At 32.5% G+C, this 22,895-nt stretch overlaps 1 long non-coding RNA gene across 1 annotated transcript in view; it reads left to right on the forward strand.

Moving 5' to 3' along the window:
• The first annotated feature begins 240 nt into the window (after nucleotides 1-240).
• LOC149137710 (uncharacterized) overlaps nucleotides 241-22,895 on the forward strand; it is a 36,198-nt gene continuing 13,543 nt past the window's right edge. The window contains exon 1 of the long non-coding RNA XR_016243105.1: nucleotides 241-1,918. This is a non-coding gene — a long non-coding RNA (uncharacterized LOC149137710). The remainder of the gene's footprint in view (nucleotides 1,919-22,895) is intronic.

Raw genomic sequence — 22,895 nt, forward strand, 5'->3', positions numbered from 1 at the left:
GAATTAAAGTCGTTTCTTAGATTTATAAGTCATCATTTTTAACTATAGAATTCTGCACAAAATTAGATGATTAATGATGGAACGATTACATCCAACATAAAATAATATTAATGTAAACACGCAGAGAAAATATACACGTCATAAGCAAATATGCCTGGTGATTGATGACAGAAATTGTAGCGATTAAATTTTCAAATTTCATCGATAAAATCTAAAATAGTTCCAGTGATAAAGCCTGCACATCTTACACTCGAATAATATGCTAATATGATATTTGATACACACGCCAATATGTGAATGTAAATGCCCTATACACCACAACAAATCACCAGCAGAGAATGATGCGGAAATATTTAGGAATAAAATACGCAAGGGTCTCGTACAAAATTTTGGACAGAAACATAATCAGTATTGAAAACTATAGCGTACTCAATACATGACAGAAAATATGTTTCGCATATGACTATCAAAAGAGACCAATATACACACATATATATATGTGTGTGAATGTGTGCGCGCGCGTACGTGTTTGTGTGTGTGTGTGTGTGCGCGTGTGTGAGCGTGTTTGTGTGTGTGTGTAAAGGTGTGTGCGTGTTTGTGTGTGTGTGTGCGCGTGTGTGAGCGTGTTTGTGTGTGTGTGTAAAGGTGTGTGCGTGTTTGTGTGTGTGTAAAGGTGTGTGTGTGTGTGTAAAAGTGTGTGCGTGTTTGTGTGTGTGTGTGTCTAAAGATGTGTATTGAGGAATTAAAATAAGATCGCATGCCTCGACGTCATAAGTAAATTGCTGTAAACTCATCTTTCTTCCTCTTTCTCTTTTTACTTTACTTTCTCTTTTTGCCTTTATCTACTCACATCCCCCAACCATTTTTTTTTCACTTTGCCATCTTCCGTCCCCTTTTTGCAATTTCCTTCTGCTTCCATTCTGACCTGTCATCTTTACTTTTGTACTTTTGATTTCAGTACGCTTGAAGTTAGGAACACATTCCATGTGGAACAAACGAAATGCAGATACATCAGTACCGTGTGTCACTCCACGGATTATTGCCCTAGATTGCGCCAGTTTCTCAGACTGTCAACGCTTATTAAATATGGTAGTTAGAGATCTGATACCACAAAAGAAAGGGGGAAATGTATGTGTAAAGCGACTGGGGCAGAGAAAATGCAAACGTCTAGCGAGGAAATGGAAACAGAAGAGAACAAAAGAGGTGATCCTATCAGATGTGTGTGATAAAGAAAGAACAAACAAACAGACGAAAGAAACAAACAAATAAACAAAGAAAGGAAGAAAGAAGGAAAGAAAGACAGAAAAAATGACAGGAAGAAAGTAAGTAAAAAGGAAAGAAAGAGTTAAAGTAACGCCGAAACAATTTAAACGGTATTACAATGTGCGTACAACTAAGCCTGACTTCGTGGGCAATATGAATAGAAAGAGCTTGACTCTAGTTACGAGAAAACAACGAACAAATCAACGCAAAAACACCCTTATCAGAGTCAAACATGAGATTTACTAAGATTCAACGAGTTAGGCAGTCATAAAACTCGAGACGTCAACATGAAATAGGCATGTACTACACACACACACACACATATATATATATACATACATACATACATACATACATACATACATACATACATACATACATACATACATATATATATATATATATATTATTCAGACAATAAAATCAGAGACAGTTTAGAATGTTTGCCTAGAACCAATTACTAGCCTGATAGACTTGGCTATGTCAAGATGGATTTTTATGTATTCTTCCTCCCACTTGGATTTGAAATGTTGCCACAATTATAATATGTCTATTCTACTGTGATTTTCTGCATTTTCCTGCAGCTGAAGATTGCTCTACATATTGCATTTAATGTAATGCTCGCATTACTTAAATAAATGGAGTAGCATGAAACGTGCGTACTGCAATCATCTTTGAAATCCGTGTTGCTTATTTTGATTTTATATATATATATATATATATATATATATATATATATATATATATATATATATATATATATATATATAAAGACATCGAATACGTATGAGATAGCATGATCCATAATACGAAAAAAAAATTTAGTTTGATGAGTCAGCTATATGATTATTCTAGTCCACCAACTCTAACAGACACACACATATTAATTTCTGTTTTTCACCGATACCATCCAAACTCAAAAACAAAACCTTGTACTGAGTTCTTCCTTGCTAGAATTACAGTCATCAACGATTGCTTTCTCCCTAGTGTATATTGCTTAATAATTGAATTACATTTATTCAGTTTTAACAATACCAGTAACAATATAACCTGCCTGGAACGGTCTGAAAATGTCAAGGGTAATCCTCATCCTATTCTGGCTAACTCATAACAATGATTCTGGTATCTTGATATCTTTATATTTACTGTCTTTACCAATTCATTTATTATTTTATTGTATCTGGTTTGATCTTAAATATAATCCTTTCTGTATTGATCAACTGAATAGTTCCGGGATGAATTTTAAGAGATACGAGATATATACGATAGTAAAAAAATATTATACTAAACAGAAAACGATACTTAATAAAGTGGCATCGCGTGACTAACAATGGAGGCGATTGTATTACATTTATGTTTTCAAAAATGACGTAGCAATGACCATTAACCCTTTGAGCCCTGACTTCCTGAACCTTATTTGACCATATACCTGGCACTCCACCGGTTACGGTATAGAGTGGTGCGATGGTATAGAGGAAAATAAGCCAACCGCTGGTAAACCGGTGTTACACGTTTAAAGGGTTAATGTTGATTTCAAGTTTGTAGCAATTACTCTTTGCCTGGTAAGAATGTTTTCTTTATATATAGTCATTGAAAACTATTGGCAGCAGATTACGTCTTCCTTTCCATTCTTGTTTCTAAGTTTGTTTACAGAATTGCGTTCTTGCAGAGTAGCCACTTCGTTTATTTTTAGTCGGTTACGTTGACCCAAGCACTTTCTCGAGTACTGAAATCATTTTTGTCATAAACTAAGAAATGCAAAGTAGATAGAAACGAGTGACAAGTCGGATTCAAATTCATTAGGTTATTTTTTGTTCAGAGACATCGGCGTCTCCACTATACTTTATTGAAATCATTCTATAATATAATAAATATGTCAAAGAGGAAGCTTATAATTAGTAACTAATATAATGGATATCTACCAGATTTTATGATCATGAATTTCTAATTTTTCCATAAAATAATCTCTTCATTGAATTTGGATGTTAGTCTTTGACCATTTAGAGACAGGAGTAATTCAACATTAATCGCAGGTAGATTTAACATGCCACTGAGTTTGCGAAGGTTTGTCTTTTAAATTATAGGTAATATTCATTCGACGGTATTCCTTTTTGTATAGATCTATTGAATAGTTTCGGAATATATTTTAAGAGATATGAGGTATATACCATAGTCAAAAGTATTGTATTAAACAGAAAATTGTCCATTATGATACGACAGAGTGTGTCTAGGAACGGGGGAGATTATAATACGTGGAATTCCGTTCTAATAAATTGTGTCGACTTAATACACACACGAGCTCGCACATACACACATATAACATATAAAGTACACACATGAACACGCACACCCGACCATTTCTCATAAAGCATAGAGAGTGAAATGGAAATTCAGAGCTCATGAATGCGAAATGAATTTGATATGCACTTGACTTAATATGTCTTCTGTAACTAATATAATGTTCAATGAAGAATATTAGATGTCTATTGGAATATGCCAATAGTCTTCTGCATAAAGAACATAGTTTGATGAAATATATCATAGTGATGCGAAAAAGGAATCTAGTTAATTGAAATCATAATTCTAATATGAGAAAAAGTCATTAATTTTAAAAACAAGCTAAAATGAAAGGGTAGCATGAAAGAGAGGAGGGTGTTAGATAGCTTGCAATTAGCCAAACGTACTTTTTGCCCAAGGCCTTTGGGAAATTATTTCGAAGTCATTATTTTTATATATGTAATCAGTCAGTTCCATTTACACTCAAGACTAAAAATATTCTATACATCGCTTCTCATATCTTCGTATCGATTGTGTACACGTTGCGTCGTTGAGAAGTTATATCAAGACTAAAAGTTATCTGGACTTTTTACATTCAGGAGCAAAGTTCAAACGGGCACAACTCCGGTCTCACATCACCTATATACCACCATATTTAGTAGTTGATTAGAATTTCTGGTGCACTCTATCTCGGCTTTTCTCAAAACAACTGTGATTAAGACTGAATACATTTTTCGTCTCATTAGCGCTTTAATTTTAATTACTTACAAAAGTATTTTGGTTCATTTCTTTAGGTGCCAAAGTCCACGCTGAATTATATTTTTATTATGAAATACATCACATTAAATGTGGCGACAAAATCGTTTTTTAATTACTTTGCAATTTAATGTCAGACGCTGCTATGTAATAAAAATAAATTTAAAATGTATTGAGTATTATTTCGCGTAAGACGGAACTTCTATTATACGGCTTGTATGTATCAAGAATTGTCGTGTCCCTCGGTGTACCTTCATGTGAAAAACCTTCTTGCAATAACGTTTATTTCGAAATGGGCTGACTGTTATGGTGCTTGAGTTGCGTTTTTATTGGATGTTGATAATGATACATCTTCTAAGGAAATAAAATTGTTTACCATTTTAAACCAATATATCTCATCCAACGATGTATTAAAAAAGGATACGAATATCTTACGTTTAGCCGTTAATTATGTTGATTAGCAATTTTATTTACTATATGTAAACTTACTTTGAAAAACATGAACTTTAAAAACAAACAACAGTGCTCTATCACCAAACCTGTGTTATGGATCAACGAAAGGTGTCTCATGCAGTCACTCGTACAGGTAGATCTAGCAGTTAAATTACACTCAAATCACAAATTAAATTATTAAAGAGAGCAATTGGATAATAACGATCTGCATGTACTCTACTCGAGAAGCACTACGTTGATCACAATTGGAATCAAAGATTTGCTCCATTATGTTTGATTCGGTGCCTAACAATGCTAACATATTTATCAATGACTTGATATATATATACTTGACTGGACTAAATAATCTGAAGCACTAATAATAGTCATTGTTAACTACATTCTATTTTTCAGAACAGAGATTTCTGTTATAAAATTTGCACGAAATTACACATACACGTAGTTAGGCCTTAGCGCTTAATGTACCAAAAGTAGGGTTCTCTAATATATTTAAATGATCTTCAAACGGACAAATAAATATTTAAGGAATACAGCGTGTAAAATTTCTAATGTAATATCAATGAAACTTTTATATGCAAAAGGCGAGTGCTTAGAGCTTGGGAACTGAGTCTATGGGCTTCGAAGCAATCAACCTTTACATTGAAAACTTGATAATTACCAGAAAGTATGATAGAGTACAAATCAAGTTGAAGACCATTCTGAAATTCAAATTCAAACTATTTCTTAATAAACTAGCAAGAGTAAAAAAGCTATTAAAAAAAAGCAACTAATCATCCTAATTTAAAAAAGGCAACTAATCATCCTAATTTAAAAAAAGCAACTAATCATCCTAATTTAAAAAAAAAAAACTATTTAATGGAAACAAAAAGAAATAGAAAAATAGATGTTTATGGATAACACAGGGAAAGAAATTTTTTTTCCATTAATACCAGCACTTATTCTTAACTCATTTGAGCCTGAATTCAATCTGAGATTTGCTGAATTCAAATCTGAGATTAGTTTTTCTCTGTAAGCTCTAGATTTTATACAATTCAACTTACTCTTTTTTCTCGAAATTTGAACACCTGATACATGGTGGCATAGCCTATCTGTAACATTTATGGTCATACAGTCTTAGAATTGGACTCAAAATAACTATCTGATGCATGCATACATTCAAACATACATACATACATACATACATACATACATACATGCATGCATGCATACATACATACACACACACACACACACACACACACACACACACACATACATACATATATATATATATATATATATATATATATATATATATATATATATATATATATATATATATATGAAGGTGCATGGTTTAGTGGCTAAGGTGTTGCACTCACGATTGTGAGATCGTGCTTTTGATTCCCAGACCGGGCATTGCATTATGTTCTTAAGCAAAACACCTTATTTCACGTTGCTTTGCGATCATTTCATCTGAAATATGGCATGGAATATGGTGCACCTGCATAGGTAATGTCAATTTGATGTGTGGTCTAACGACGGGACAGCTCGTTATCTATCTGTCTATCTATCTATCTATCTATCTATCTATCTATCTATCTATCTAGCTAGCTATCTATCTATCTATCTATCTATCTATCTATCTATCTATCTATCTATCTTTCTATCTATCTATGTTTCTGTGTGTGTTTATGTATATTGATTAACAGATAACACTGGTCAGCAAATTTTCTATTGCATTGATATCAACACTTGGTATTGCCTAATTTGAGTGCATAGATATCAGATCTGAAGTTGGTTATTTCCTAAATGCTCTAGTTTCTTATCTTGTTGTTGTTTTTTTTCTGCAATCAAAGTATTTTAAAATCTTAAAATTTCCTTTTCATCACATTGACGTCATAGTATATCATGAAAGATAGGTGATTAAACTCTCTTTAAATTAGCTGGGAAATAAAAAAAAGGCAACATAATATAAATTTATTGAAGAACACAATTTGAAATATCTTCCCTAATAAGCAAAGGTTATAGTATTTAAAACTGATTGATAAATATGAAATTAGTTACTATGAGGAGGCAAAGCTCAATTGCAATCTATTCGGGAGGAATTTTTGCTTCAAGTCTTGGGTTTGTGGACTGTCTCAGGGCAATCTCGCTTAATGCTCCAGCACTAGTCTGGCATCATATGTTTGTTACATATCCCTTGGTAAAACTCTTCCATGGTCTTCAGGTCCTGATGGAACTGCTCGCCTTGTACTTCATTTATTGCACCTAGGTTCTCAGTAAATCTATCAAGATGACTGTACGTGAAATGGAGTTTGACACTCATGTTACATCCCAGATTATGAAAAGCTGACGACATATTAGCTACAAGAGTTTCATAGTTGTCGGCCTTTTTATTACCGAGAAAGTTTACTATTACCGCCAAAAATGGAAACCACGCAGTCCTTTACGTGCCATTCACCTTTCTGACAAATTCTTAGTCACATACAAGTGTACGAATCAGCAGTCTATCAAACACACTTGCTTTCATCTTCTTCAAGAAAGCAGGGAGAGCAGGGACTATGTGCTGGAAGCATTTTTAATAATAATTTTTATATTTCTGTTGACAATATAAACGTGTAATTAATTAAATTGACCGCAAACAGCTAGAATGCAAAACTTGAATTTGCATGAAAACCAGAGGAAGTAGAACATAGACGTTTTCAGAGTTGAATTTAGCAAGTTAAAAATAGTAAGAATCAGTTTTAAAAATCTTATGCTACTGAAATTTCGAAAATATTTGTTGTCTTGTTTTATTGAAGCAGAGACCACGAATAACGAAGTTATTCATAGGTAATTATTCATAATACATAAGAGTATAAAATTAAACAAAAATCACAAAAATCCTTTGGCAGAATATTTGCACTCTTACGTCATTATATATCGCTTCGTCTTGTCTGCATGCACGCAGTTATACACTTCAATACTACATGACAAATGGCTTTTCGCATTATATGGGAAAGCACATTTACCAACAACTCTATAATCAGTCATACAATGTCCTATAACTTCGAATACGTATCTCAAAACCCAGTTTATGACTATGAGAACTTACTACACCACAAAAGATTTACTGTTCTGATACTGTATGATTCATAATTCATACGCTGTTTCGTGACCTGAAAATCACACTAGACTTGTCTATTTTACACCTCCGTATCTCATGAAAAATCATGTAGTTTAACTATTAAACTACAGTAAATTAGACATATTATTCTTATCCTACAAGTATGAATAATTTTGAAATGCTCATAGATATTGCTATCAGCAGAAGATTAAAAAATTATATAAAATAGTAACAAAGGGGTTTCAATATTTTGATATTTAATTTAATTAAGATGATATTTCAGGATAGAATCGTCGCAGCTGCTGAATAATATATGATTTCTGAGAGTTATTACTTTCTGAATTAATGCGTAGGATAATCAAAATACAAAGTTAGAATGAAAGGTTTCATGACTTATGAACATTTTCATACCAATTCGTAAGATATTTATGTTATGGAAACTATATGAAAGAAATCAAAGGGAAATATAATTTGCAATAAAGATTGGGCCACGTGATCATCAAACACTAATTGGGCTGATGTACGAATTTATGACAATAAGGAAACTTGCAACTCGTGAAAGATATAATACACGGATTTATTTTTATTAGAATTGCTGTTATCTTGAAAATGAAACTTAAAATTTAGATAGATGATATCAAGTTAATATTATTATCAGTAAAACAATTTTTCGTTCACACAGATGCAAGATTAAATGACAGTTCATTCATTCAATATATCAATCATATATGATACTAATAAATATATATATAACAATGAAAAAGGCGGTGAGCTGGCACAATCCTGAGCTGCATTTCGTCCGACTTTACGTTCTGAAGTAAAATTCTGCTGAGGTTTATTTTGCATTCCATATTTTCGGGAACGATAAAATAAGAACAATCTAAACATTGGTGTTGATGTAATTGACTTCTCTATTCCTCTGAAATTCCTGGCCTTGTGCCAAAATTTGAAATCAATACAGTAACATGAATAACATCACATCCATATTTGTTTACATATTAATGACCCACTGACGCACCCTGTCGTCGAATGATAATGATATCAATGCCGACGAGGGAATTTAAAAGCAGTGTGAATAGTTGAAAGTTCAGAATTTGTCAATTTAGATATGTTTTATATTTCACTGCGTAGACAATATTCATGTTTATTTTTTCTAGTAATTCAGTTAAAATAAAACTATCCATTACATTTAATGTATGTATCTGCATATAGCGCAAAACATGATTGATTTTAGAACTCTTGCAAATCACATTTTTCACGTCGCCAAAGTGTATCCTAGTGAAACGCCGCCGATTTAGCTCACGTATAGAAGCAACAAAAATAAGCGAAATATATTTCCTGATATGCTGATGCAGGTTTCTCCAAACGGCAACCCTGTTTGACCAATCCCGAGCGGTTGAGAAGAAACATTGAGCACGGAAAAAATTGAGCTCTGGAGAATATAAAGTAATTACCTTCAGCAAGAAAATATTTCTAGCACTACGTAAAAAAACACAAAAAATATGGTTAGGGAAACTAGAGAACTATGTTGCAGTAAGTTCATAATTTATATTTCAGAAAGTCTAATCAGGCATTTATTTGGCACAAACATTGCGAATTTGCTAACACTGGTTTGGTCATCGTTTTGAAACTGTGAAACGGAAATATGAATTTTTTTTACAGCGTAATGTAAGTTAAAAAGAAAAATTAAAAGACAATCTGTTCCGAATTAAATTCCAGATATCTGCCTTCATGATTTTAAGTTTCTTGAGGATATCCAGTACATAATAAAATTCGGTAACAATTTATGTGTAGTTTTTATCACCAGTGTTTTATAAATGATTGTTTAAGTTTAGCTACATGGATGGGCATCTGTGATTCTATGGTTACTATGTTTTTTGTATAATTTTTAGTATCATAATACAAACATACAGACATACACATAAATACAAAAAAACGCACACGTAGTTACACACACATACACACAAAACACACACATACTGACTTTTACTTTGCTATTCGTAAGATTCTGTTTTATCATGTATATGTGTATGTGTGTGAGCGTATGTGTGTGTGTACATGTGTCTATAACATATATAGGAGGTACAGGTACTACTTTAAATAGCTGTAGGAATCTTGACTTGCATTCACCAGGTGCTTAATCTGGCGAAACGGGCGGGTGCGGAGGCATATTGATTTTGGCGAGAAACACACGAGTGACGAGAGCTCGTTAACAGGGTGTGTTATCGTTGTGAAGAACCCGAATCATCGCGCTCCACAGATCCGATCGTTTTCATCGAATGTCTTCTCTCAAAAGCTTCAAACGTTGGAGTACAACTCCCGATTGACGGTCTGACACAGGGGGACGAATTCACGATACACAATACCAAGGATATCGACTTGTGTGAGCTGCGGCTCTGTCGTGCCTTCTCATAATCTTCCATGAACTTCTCTCTGCTTTTGAAGCGCTTGTGCCACTCGAAACATTGCGCACGAACTTTTGCTTCGCAGCCGTAAGTTTGGCTTGGCATGCTCAGTGTCTCTGTAACTGACTTCCCAAGTTTAACACTAAGTTTCACGTTGGCTCTTTGTTGCGCCTTCCTGCCCATGACAAATAGCAGACTACAGCGTAGTCTTGATCATAAAAACACAAATTTCACAATTTGAGAAGTAAACACAGGGATGTCACTCGGCACATTATCTCAAGAAGTTTACTGTCAGCTCTCACTGTGCACGCAACCGTGTACTGTCATCTATCGGTGTGCTGCCAAAAGTTGTCCGGGAGCTTTTTGATACTACCTTGCAAATGTGTGTGTGTGTGTGTGTGTGTGTGTGTGTGTGTGTGTGTGTGTGTGTGTGTGTGTGTGTGTGTGTGTGTGTGTGTGTGTGTGTGTGTGTGCTAATGTCTTTTACTAACCGTCTTTCTAGCTAGAGTTTACCGTTTGTTTCCTTCACCTTTCTTAAATTTATATCATTCTTTAATTTATATGTTTACTTTCTTTTGAGATTATATATCCATGCAACACTGAAAATTCCTTCTCGATTGAATGAATCCATACACAACCATTGTGAGTTTTCTTTTAGTTTTTTTGTAGTATGTTACGTACAGCTCAAATTTGCAAATTATGATATTGCTGTATTAATATAGTTATAGCGATGAAATTCCAAACGTTCATGTTATTTTACGATAAGAGTATAATTCAACATTTCCAATCGGACATCGATTTATACTAAAGGTATACCATGTGACTTCAGAGAATAAGTGTGTATGTATTCTTTTTGTTTTTGACATGTTTATCGCAACATCTAGTCTGTAATAGCATTCTCTTTCTTACGTTTGTGTAGACAATTATGATGACTGGAAGACATAGAGAAAGTTTACTATTTTAATCTTATTATCAACTTACAAAAGTGGTTTATATATAACATTAAAAGACTTGCGTTTAAAAACAAACTGTAAAAAATAATTTTCTTGTTTTTAGCAAACATAATTTTGCTATTTTCTTCTGTTTTATTGAACATAAACAAATCCAAATATTTTTTAAGTAGAAAAACTAAATCGACAAATAAAAATTATAAAACCGATAATAGTCTTAAAAAAGGAATCCTACGTGAAATATATATATTTTGACCTCTACTTGATTTACGTTGTGAATGGTTATCCCATAAATGAAATTCCCATGTCTATGAAAAAAGGTATTTCAAAGAAAGAGCTTCCATGTTTATTTTCTGAACTATCTCTAATATTACTTTCATCAGAGCATACGCGAAGTTTTAGTCTCATAATTTCATGCCTTTCTTTGAATATTTTCACATAGCGAGATACACACATAGAGACAGACATCATAGACACACATACATATGTACATACTTACACATATATTGTATGTATTGATAGAGAGAAAGTGAGAGAGAGACAGAGACAGAGACAGAGACAGACAGAGACAGACAGAAACAGACAGACAGATACACAGGTTGATATATAGAAAGGAGAGAGACAGACAGACGTATATGTATAATCAGAGAGAACTAGAGAGAAGGAGTGAGAGAAAGAGAGAGAGAGAATGATCGATAATTATTCACTTCTTAACATTTTATGTGACTGACTTAGTCGTGCTTTTGTTCATGCTTAATGAGACACGTATTTCGATTTACGATTATTGTATGCCAAGTTTACGATGAATAAGTGTGCTTGCCAAAGATCCCGAAACAACTTGACACTTTTATATTTTACCACTTTGAACTTCTACAGACAGGTTATGCTTTGGTACTCAAATATCATGAATTCATAATAGATGACCTTACTAGCACTGTTGATAAATAAGACAAGACATAACATATACAGGACCACTTCTGAAAGCTAGAATATAATTATTTATCGTGGCAAGTGGTATTCAGGATTTTAAAGAAATTTTTGTTGGAACTATTCAACATCTTAGGTTCTTGATTTTCAGACACTAGATTCAGCGATGGAATGTTTCTAGGAGATTATGAACGAGTGCAGTAAGTGAGGTTGAGCACCATTAGCTTAAACGTTGTATTCTATATCTGGTTAAGTTTCATATAAACGTGAGCGCATATGATAAAATAGAGATATGTTAACTATCTGCTATGACTTCACAAATGAAATTACCATATTTAATCTGACATTTAGCACTTTCGTATTAAATACGAAGTATGAATGAAAGCCAGGTGCCATGGAATTTGAGATCAATTTACTCTTTTACCATAACTTTGGAGAAAGTCACCTTGCCAGAAACCCTGAAACTTTAAATGCTTATATTAAATATATGCAATATTTTCCACTTATCTGATTTCTTACCTATCATTTTATTAATAATTTGTACAACTCTTATATCGCATACGGTGAAGAGCTGCACGAAATTTAATTCAAATCAATATATCGATTCGATCGATTTTGATAGATACGCCCTTAATCATTTGTATGTATTTTTAATTAGCTTCATATATTTTAATAGTTAAATCATCAATAAATCAGTTATGTAAGTTGCTTACTTTCCTTAATACTTTTACGCATATCATTTCCTCATAATTTAAGTGAAAATATTTTAAATGTACTTACGTAAAAGTGAACATTCAGTGTGTGTGTGTGTGTATGTGTGTATGCGTGTGTGTCTGTATGTGTATGCATTCTGTGTACATACATGTATGCATACATACATACATACATACATATATATATATATATATATATATATATATATATATATATATATATATATATATATATATATATATATATATATATGTATGTATGTATGTATGTATGTATGTGTGTTTATATATATATATATATATATTTCAAAATGTAACCACATGTGAATCGTTGGCGATTTTCTTCCTCCGTCTTCCTTTCTATTGGATTTTCCTCTGTTTCCGAAGAAGAGCCACTGCTGGAAACTTTAAACCATCTTTCTTTCCTTTACTGGGTGTCTGCTAATACATTTACATGCACCAAGTCTTCGCGTCGTTGGTTTTGTTTTTGTTGTTTTGGGGATTTATATATATATATATAAAATAGTATACATTTAAACACAAGAGAAGCGACTTTTAACAGGCAGCTTTACCCGCTAGAAGAAGCAGTCAAAACGACCAAAACCACATTTAAGAGCAATTTTGAAGGAAATGAAAAATACAAACTTTTACCTTGTTATTTTTACAGTCATACATAGAGTTCGAATTTTATTTAGCAAATAAAATACTTTGCTAGGCGAAATTCTCAATTAACTCAAATTGGTGTAATAGGGAAAAAATCGGATTTTTGCAAGCAAGATTTAAAAGTAGGAAAATAACGGTAATAATAATAGTAAGAGAGACTAAAGGGAAAAAAGATATACATATCAATGTGTATGCACTCCTATATGTGCGGTAAACTATAATATAAAAATTAGAATGAAAAGCTAACGGGTATGTTTAAGAAAATGGTAACAGGGCGAAACAAATGTAACAAATAGGGCCACGTGTGTATAGTAGAATATAACGTAACAGGTGGACTAGCAGAAAAACCATAGAGAGTTATACATATACATATTAATATTGAAAAACGAAAAAGTATATGTAAATATATTTTACACGAGGCTAAAAAGTGATAGGCAAGACTATGTTTGAAAAAGTTACAATATTAAAGTAAAAATGTACATACATGCAGAGAAAAAAAAACAAATTGAACTTAACAAAGAAAAAAACATCGATCAGACAAGACTGGCCGGTGTAATTCAAGATATTTACCTTACTCAAAAACTAGTCCGGGGTAGGGGAGACAATCACAAAACAGTAGGAACAAAAAACGAATATATGAAGGAGAAAAATGAAATTACAAGTGATAGAAAAAAGTTGCCATACCTTTTCGGATAAGGTAGTACTACTTTCTTTCCGAGAATCATCAGAAGATTATTTATTATTATTCAGACTTAATTTAAGAGGGGTTTGCGTGCAACCTATATAATAAAACCTAGAGAGATCATGTGTTGCGATAGTACCTTTATATACATTTTTCATTTTACAATTACCTTTAACTTCACAGGTTTTAGGGTTTCTAGAGTTATTAATTGTTACTAATATTAGGCGTACTATTGTTATGTGTATGTGTGTTGATGACGAAGTTTGTGTGAGTATGGGAATCGTTAGTAGAAGATGCAGAGCTATTTGAATAATTGGGGTTAGTATAAGTATTAGAGTGGGTGGGGGGGTAAATTGTTGTAGTAAAGATTTAGTTTTCTATTGTTAAAGGAAGAAATAATCCTAAATAAGTTAGGAGAAACAGAAAAATCAAATCGAATCATTCCGTTATTGAATATACTAGCATACCTAGATTTACTAAAATTTGATTTGTTTAGTTCTCTTATGGTTTTTTCTTTGCATGTATGTACATGTTTACTTTAATGTAACTTTTTTCAAACATAGTCTTGCCTATCACTGTTTAGCCTCGTGTAAAATATATATACATATACTTTTTCGTTTTTCAATATTAATATGTATATGTATAACTCTCTATCGTTTTTCCTACTAGTCCACCTGTTACGTTATATTCTACTATACACACGTGGACCTATTAATTATGCTTTGTCTCGCCCTATTACCATTTTCTTAAACATACCCGTTAGCTTTTCATTCTTATTTTTATGTTATAGTTTACCGCACATGAAGACGTGCATAAACACTGATATGTCTGTCTCATTTTCCCCCTTTCGTCTCTCTTACTATTATTATCACTATTATTAATATTACTGTTGTTTTTTCCCCTCTTAAAACTTGCTTGCAAATATCTGATATTTTTCCTTATTACCCCACTTCTTTCTTATTTTAATTTAATTTATATTGTTAAACCTTTTTTGGTGTTCTTACAGAAAAATTCTTCACACTGATAAAAATGACAATGCATAAATTCAATTATAATTACTATGGTTATAATTGTTTTCTTACATATTTGTATTGTCCTTTGAAATGCCCGATTGGATTGAATCCTATTTTTTACTAAATCTAATTTTGATTCAACATTTTTTTCCCCTCCATTTTTCTAAAATTGTTTATGGTATTTTCGTATAACGATATTTTTCAACTACATATATATATATATATATATATATATATATATATATATATATATATATATATATATATATATATATATATATATATATATATGTATGTATGTATGTATAAATATATAAAAAGATAAAGAGAGCAATGGTAAAGTTGGAAATATATTTTATGGATAGAGTATTCCAGCTGTTTCTGGGAAGATCCAAAACTTCCCTTCATCGGAGACAGAAATAGTAAAGGAATCGATTATTATATCCATAGGCGGAGAGTTATAGTATGAAGTGAGAGTGAGTGTGATGCGCTGAAAAAAGAAAGAAAGAAAGAAAGAACAGTACTTGGAGTGTAGTTTCATTCCAGTAGTAAGTATCCGTGTAAAGTAATCCCTGTGGGAATTTTCCGGAAATAGTTGCTGCAGCAAAGGCTGAAATAGCAGAGGTGGATATATGCCATATTGTGACCGAGGTATATTGCTTGTGTTTACTTGAAGGATGTCCCAAGTCAAGTGAGAGATGTGTGTAGGGTAAATAGGTCAAGTCTTAAAGACAGAATGGGAAGGGGATAGAGGAAAGATTCCAGTGGGGAATGGTAGTGGTATATTTTTTGTGGTCAGTTAATCTGACTGGACAGAGAAGATGAGTATTGTGAGGGAAGGAGGAAGGGGGAATGAGGTTAAATGGTTTAGTGAGGAGGAAGGAATGTGCAGAGGTAGTATATAGGTGGTGGGAGTATGGGGGACAAACCAAGGAAAAGAGGAGTGAGATAGAGAGTTAGTAGTATCATATTCTAAAATATAGCTAAACCTAATTTACAGACAGTGGAAGTGGGATCGAAAGTTACTAAGTAGCCTGTATGTGGTGGTGGTGTTATTGTCAAGTAGGTGTAGAAGAAGTAGATTTGGGAATATATATATAGTAGTGATAGGATCGAAAAAGAAATGAATCTATTCAAAAGATGGTAAAAGATGGATGGTTTTGCCAGGTCGAATAGGTTGCCCATAGGGAGCCCTGCGATTATGTTGCGTGATCGTTTGTGCATTTTTGTTTGTGATAAAATTTAAATGTATGGAAAAAACGGTGATTGCAGGTGCTAAATGCTTCATTATATCGATTACGTAGAGTGGGAGAATTGTATTTTAAAATATGGGACGCCTCCTTTAAGCAAAACTTGCAGTTGGAGCACTGGCCTTGGTATGGAGTTCCAGAATCTAAGATGGACCATTTAAAAGTATATTGGGTATTTGTGCTTTTGAGGTGATGAATGTGATTGGCTAATGTTGTAGATTTACTGTGTTTGTCATATCTAAAAAGAGTGCAAATGGGCTGCGTAGCGATGTTTGAAGTTTTTAGTTGCACCTATGTATGTAGCTGTAGAGTTATGTAATAGATTTCTCACGGTACATTTATATATTACGTTGTATCTTACGCAATGTGTTTGAAGCAGGCAAATAGTCCCGGACCGACAGTTACAAGTATAGGAGACTTGAGGGTTGTGTCCGTTGGTGGGTGAGGTATTACTATTGGAGGATATGTTATTGGGGGGTGTGTAAGAATCTAGATCAATGGAATTATTGTTATAGCTATTTGTCCTATCATTGTTATTATTGGTATTGTTATTATCTAGAATATTAATGGGTTGGGATCCACTGTGGTTTTGTTCGAGTGTACGAGCGTTATTGTTAGAAGAACGTATATTAATGTCCGTGTTGGGTGTATGTGTGGGTCGGGTGTTGGCGCTAGCATAGCTATGGTTGCGTAAGTTTTGGTAATAGAGCGAAAGTTTATTAGAAGTTGCTATAATAGAAGTTAGGAGTGGTAGAATACGACAATTTTAAAGTGGATCTGTTGAATATAGAATAGTATTTGTGTTGCCATGGGAAGTTAGAATCTAGTATTTTAAAGAAAGATTTGGCTAAGTTCCTAGTGTTAAGTGTTAAGTTAAATCCAATACCCACCTCAACCTTGTATATATATATATATATATATATATATATATATATATATATATATATATATATATATATATATATATATATATATGTATGTATATACATTTTCATGTATCTATGTATGTATATACATTTTCATGTATCTATGTATGCATATCATCGGATGAAAATGAGAAATTCTATATAGATTTTTTCCTGTGAAGTATAATGTAGAAATACAACTATATCATAATTAATCCTTATCTATGAAATATACCAATCTATTTTATTATCTCTTATTTCATATCTAGCCATATACTTGCAAAACATAATTTGTAGTTGTTCTGAGGTACCGTTTACCAAAATTATTTCAATAACAGAAGCCAACAAAAAAATTATTTCCTCAGTTGTCAAAGGATTTGAACCTGAACTAGAGGTTATTTGAGACAAAGAAATCGAAAATGACATCCATTTATTACCATTGCATCAAGATTGTAAGATACTGGATCTATAGGATATCATTGTTTTCTTGTAAAGCTGCTTACGAGAAACTAACATAAAAGCATACATAGACATTTATTAAAGTTCACACTTATCAAGATGGTTGGGGTTGTTTGGGTATCTTGAAATCTAGAAGTGGTGGTAAAAAAGACGTGGGTTCAGCATATCAGAAAACCTTCAAGTCAGATAGTGACGTATTGTCCACAAAGTAGCTGTTGGGTTGGGCAATTTACCACTTATTCATTTCTGTGCTTATATCTTAAATTAGTTCAATTGAATACACTGTTTTGAAATAAGCAAAGTTTTGTTATGAATGTAGATTAACAACATGAGCTTATGAGAATATACCATTGATTTATATAGACATATAAACCTGTCATCTACATTTCTAGAGGGAAATTTGCAAATCTATTATAATCACATTCAACAAATATATGATATCACATTAAGGTGAAAAAGTAACTTTGAATATGTTAGTATCATGGTTCAAAAGAGGTCAACAATGCTCTATGTTGTCAGAATAATGAGAAGTCTGTTGTTCAAGAGGATTGGTCTCTTCTTAGACTGAACACAACTGTTTATCCTAAAATCCTACCCGTTCTGCTAGATAATATATTAGTTGTATATACGATCCACTGTGGTTGATATTCTAATAGATATAGGTTGTGTTTATATGAATATTAAAAGCACACTTTGTAGTCTTGTACAAAAAGAATTTAATTCCACCTAGCATTTTTCACATGATGAATAATGCAATGTATCCACTCTTGTTTCCGTTTGCAGCATTTAATATTATAAAAAATATAAGTGGGTCATAATTGCTTTTCATTGAAACGCAAAACATTCTTTTAAGACAACATAAAAGAATATTTGCTTCTGTAGGAATTTAAATAGAATTAATGAGATATTGGACATCAATGGTGATATTAATCATCTTTGATCTAAATGCAATTTTACTAAGCAGTGAAGAAACAATTAGTGTACAAAAAATTTCTTTAACGACAAACCCCAAATGAAACTACATAAAACTTCAATCACTGTTATCTTTTCCTTATGGACTCAAAAGAGATCTTGTGAATTCAAGAAGATAAAAGTTCAAATAATTTGCCACTTTTGCTTGATAAATTTCATTTGCCATGTTTGCATTTGAAAGCTGCAGGCTTGTAAGATTGTGTAGTGCGTGATAATGTCATAGGATTGTTTTATCTTTACTGCACATAATGTGTCTCTTTGATATTATGTTTCATGTGTGATATTAAAATTTTCAGATCAAAGCCCTAATATCGTGCTTTGGTTAAAAGATCTTTTCCTAAATACTAAACTAAAACACCATAACCACAGAAATTTAACCTAAAATTATATCAGAATATACAGCATTGCTCAAAATCTAAAGATGTTTTTCTTAAGTCATTTGTCAAGTCATAACCAGAAACAAATAAATACATCACTAAAATATTACCATATATGAAGAATAGTTGATATCTACGTATATTATACCATATTTGATATATAATGCGAATTATAAATTTTTCTGATATAAATCCAGATGTACTTTATGGCGATATCTTGAGAAACGATTTGGCTTTTAAAGAAGAAATATTAGTGACAGTATTAATGCTAAATAACAATGTTTAATTCCTACTCAACATGGATGTATTGTTAGAAGCAATTTTATAGATTACCATTCGGTATTAATAATGCTTCCCTTGCTAATATTTATTTTCCCAAGAACCTGCCGGCTATTTGTGACATTGTGTTTGAAGAGTTATTATTATTCTATATATTGTTGGCAATGGAATTTGGTTGATGCTAGTTAGAAAAATGAAAATGTCAGAAAATTGAGATACCAGAGAGCAGCAATTTTAACATGTTAATATAAGACAAATGTAAAAGTTAGTAGAGTTGAATATAGCAAGTCTTCTATTGAGGAGAGACGGAAAAATTAACGAGATGGAGGTGTTTAAAAATAATTTGGATTGGGCAATGTGTAAACGGCTTATCCAACTTGAACAGAAACCAATGTAAAATAATAGAATATTAACAACGAATTTTCAGTTAATTATTAAAAACAAAATCTCAATTTTGAAAGCCATAAAATGGCAATATACAATTCGACATCAACAACGTTAAGAAGATGGTGAATATTCAAAGAAGAGCTTTTTACTACATATTTCTGACCTACACTGAACCCACAAACAAACTTTGTAACTAACACTATTATAGGTTACAAATGCTATTAACTAACAATAATCCTTCTTCTGACTCAGATATATTAGATGGAATAACATATAATTAGAAATCCTACTAAAAATTTGTCTATATTTCCATCTATGGCATAACGATGTTCGTGTGTGTCAAATTGAGTTTAAGAAAATGAAAATCAACCAGCACTGAAAATTTAAAACTACACAAAGGCATTGAAAACAAAGTATTAGTTAACAATCACCGACACAAATACCAATCAGTAAAGCAGACCGATAAATTACAAAAAATAGAAATGACTGAGAAAATTTGGAAAGAATACTACAGAAGAACCAGACAAATATTACAAAAATCAAACCCAATTCATGGAACAAGATAATTACAAATCCGCTGTCATAATAGTCTTAAATTACAAGTCCAATATCATGAACTTCAATCTAAGTAAACTGAATAGAGAATTAGAAAATTCATAGAACTGCTAACAGCATTTCTGAGTCACCTTCTCAACGTAAATGTAATCAGAAAATACTTACATTACACACAAGGTGGTTGTGACCTGATACAAATAGAAAATTACTATGAAATAATAGCAGTTAGACTGGAAAATCCTTAGAAACTATCAATAGATGACTTATGAATTCAAAGAAGCAATAAAAGAAAAGAAAGAAGCGACAAAATACAAAACAGAAGATTAAAGACTGAAGAAGACGAGATGAAAAAATTATAAACGACATGATGAAAGAAATGATGAGAAAAGCACTACAAAGGTCAACAGCGATGACTTCGGTTAAAATCAAAAGTCAAAGCCAGAAATGTTTGATATGTGAAGAAAGGAATGATTGATTCTATTTTATCTTTTACTTGTTTCAGTCGTTAGACTGCGAACACGCTGGGGCATAGCCTTGGAAAATTTTAAGAGGAGTGAATTGACCCAAGTATTTATGTTCTTTAGTCTGGTATTTACTCTATCGATCTCTTTTACCGAACCTCTAAGTTACCGGAACGTATACACCAGCATCTGTTGACGAGCGGTGGTTGGGGACAAATGGAGACACGGAGATATACACATTCACACACACATACACACATATGTACATATATATATGAGTATATATATAAATATACATACACACGTACATGCATACACACACACACACACACACACACACACACACTCACATACATATATATATATATATATATATATATATATACGACCGGCTTCTTTCAGTTTCCGTCTAATACACTCACAAGGATTTGGTCGGCTCGTGGCTCTAGTAGAAAACACTTGCCCGATGTGTCACACTGTCGAACTAGACTTGGAACCATGTTGTTGGGAAGCAAGTATAATACCAATGCTTGCCTACAGGTAATTATCAGAACGAATTAACTGAAACTAATCGTCACATTAAGTGCAAGTAAAGTAATGAGATGTTTCTCGAAACTCTCTTTGGCTCCTCTGCCCTTACCAAAAACGGAATATATACATAAATATTATCGCGGGGTCCGCTTTCTCCTCTGAGCATTACGTCACATGTAAACACAGGTAAGAATTGTAAAAACATGTACCAAGGGTTGTACAAGGCAGCGATTTGATGATAGTTATTCTTGGTAACTAAAAACTATATATATTCTTGTACACCGACCAGACACAATAATAAAGAACTAAAAACAAAATCACAAAAACACCGAGATAGCAATCTTTTCTGGCCAAAATATTGGAAAAACTATCAAATTACAAAGATCTCGTAATTCAAATATATATGTGCGGCATGAAATGAAGAGGGTACGAACAATAATTGGAGTATTATTTACGATAAGATTTATGATCGAAAGCATAAAATCCATGCCAACATTTTTAACATTAAAAATTGTGCCAAATATAGCTATACCAGCATCCGCCCACATCTTGCACAAGGCATAATTGAATTAATAGTGCCCCCAAAATACAACAATCTTCGCACAACATACACCCAATTTTCGACAACGATACTATCCAATAAAAACAATACAAATTGCATTAGACGCGCAGCCAAATAGAACAGATACTAACATAACACAAGATGCAACAAGCTAAACCCATTGCTCAAACGTAAAACTGGAAATTGAACTCGCAAGTTTAATATTGAAACAACTTTAAACACGATTTAACCTGCATCCGCATTCTTTAAGGAAACCGGACGTGAGAAATTTAGGACTCCAACTTCTCAAAATACAGACGAGCATTCAAACATATAGAATTACTTCGATTTGTTTGGAACAAGTTAGAAGACGCCAGATTGTACAGACAAGACGCAATGGGTGTGAATTATATCATTTAGATAAAATTTGTAAACATACATGCATAGTCACAGTTAGATATGTGTATACATTGACATGGAGGTATGTGTGTGCGTATGTGTGTGAAGTACATGTCTCTGTATGCCGCCATATATGCATGTATATATGACGAATCTATCTGGAAATCATTCTCAAAGTTGATATATTTGCTAACATTATTTGAATGTAGTAACAATTAAAAACGGAAATGTCGTGTAAAATGTTGCCTACGCTCGCGAAAAATTGAAGAATTGTTTTTGCAGTTAACGGTATTAAAACGATGAAACCGACGATGCGAACGGCTGATAGGTCTTTGTAATAATGCCCGGTCTATACAAATTTTTGAATGTCTAATGTGCTCATTTACAGCACTGTGCATATTATCGTTATATACTTACAATAAGTTCAAATATTTCCCGTAATCGTTTGAAAATATATCAAAAGCAATCAAATAGACACATTCCATGTAAGTTCATATTCAAATATAATAAATAACAAATAACATACGCTACATTTTTGCATTGAGTTCTTACAGCTCTGGAAAATCAACACACTCATGTACTAACTTCC

This window comes from Octopus bimaculoides, chromosome 1 (assembly GCF_046866305.1).
Source record: "Octopus bimaculoides isolate indiv1 chromosome 1, ASM4686630v1, whole genome shotgun sequence".
NCBI classification, from domain to species: domain Eukaryota; kingdom Metazoa; phylum Mollusca; class Cephalopoda; order Octopoda; family Octopodidae; genus Octopus; species Octopus bimaculoides.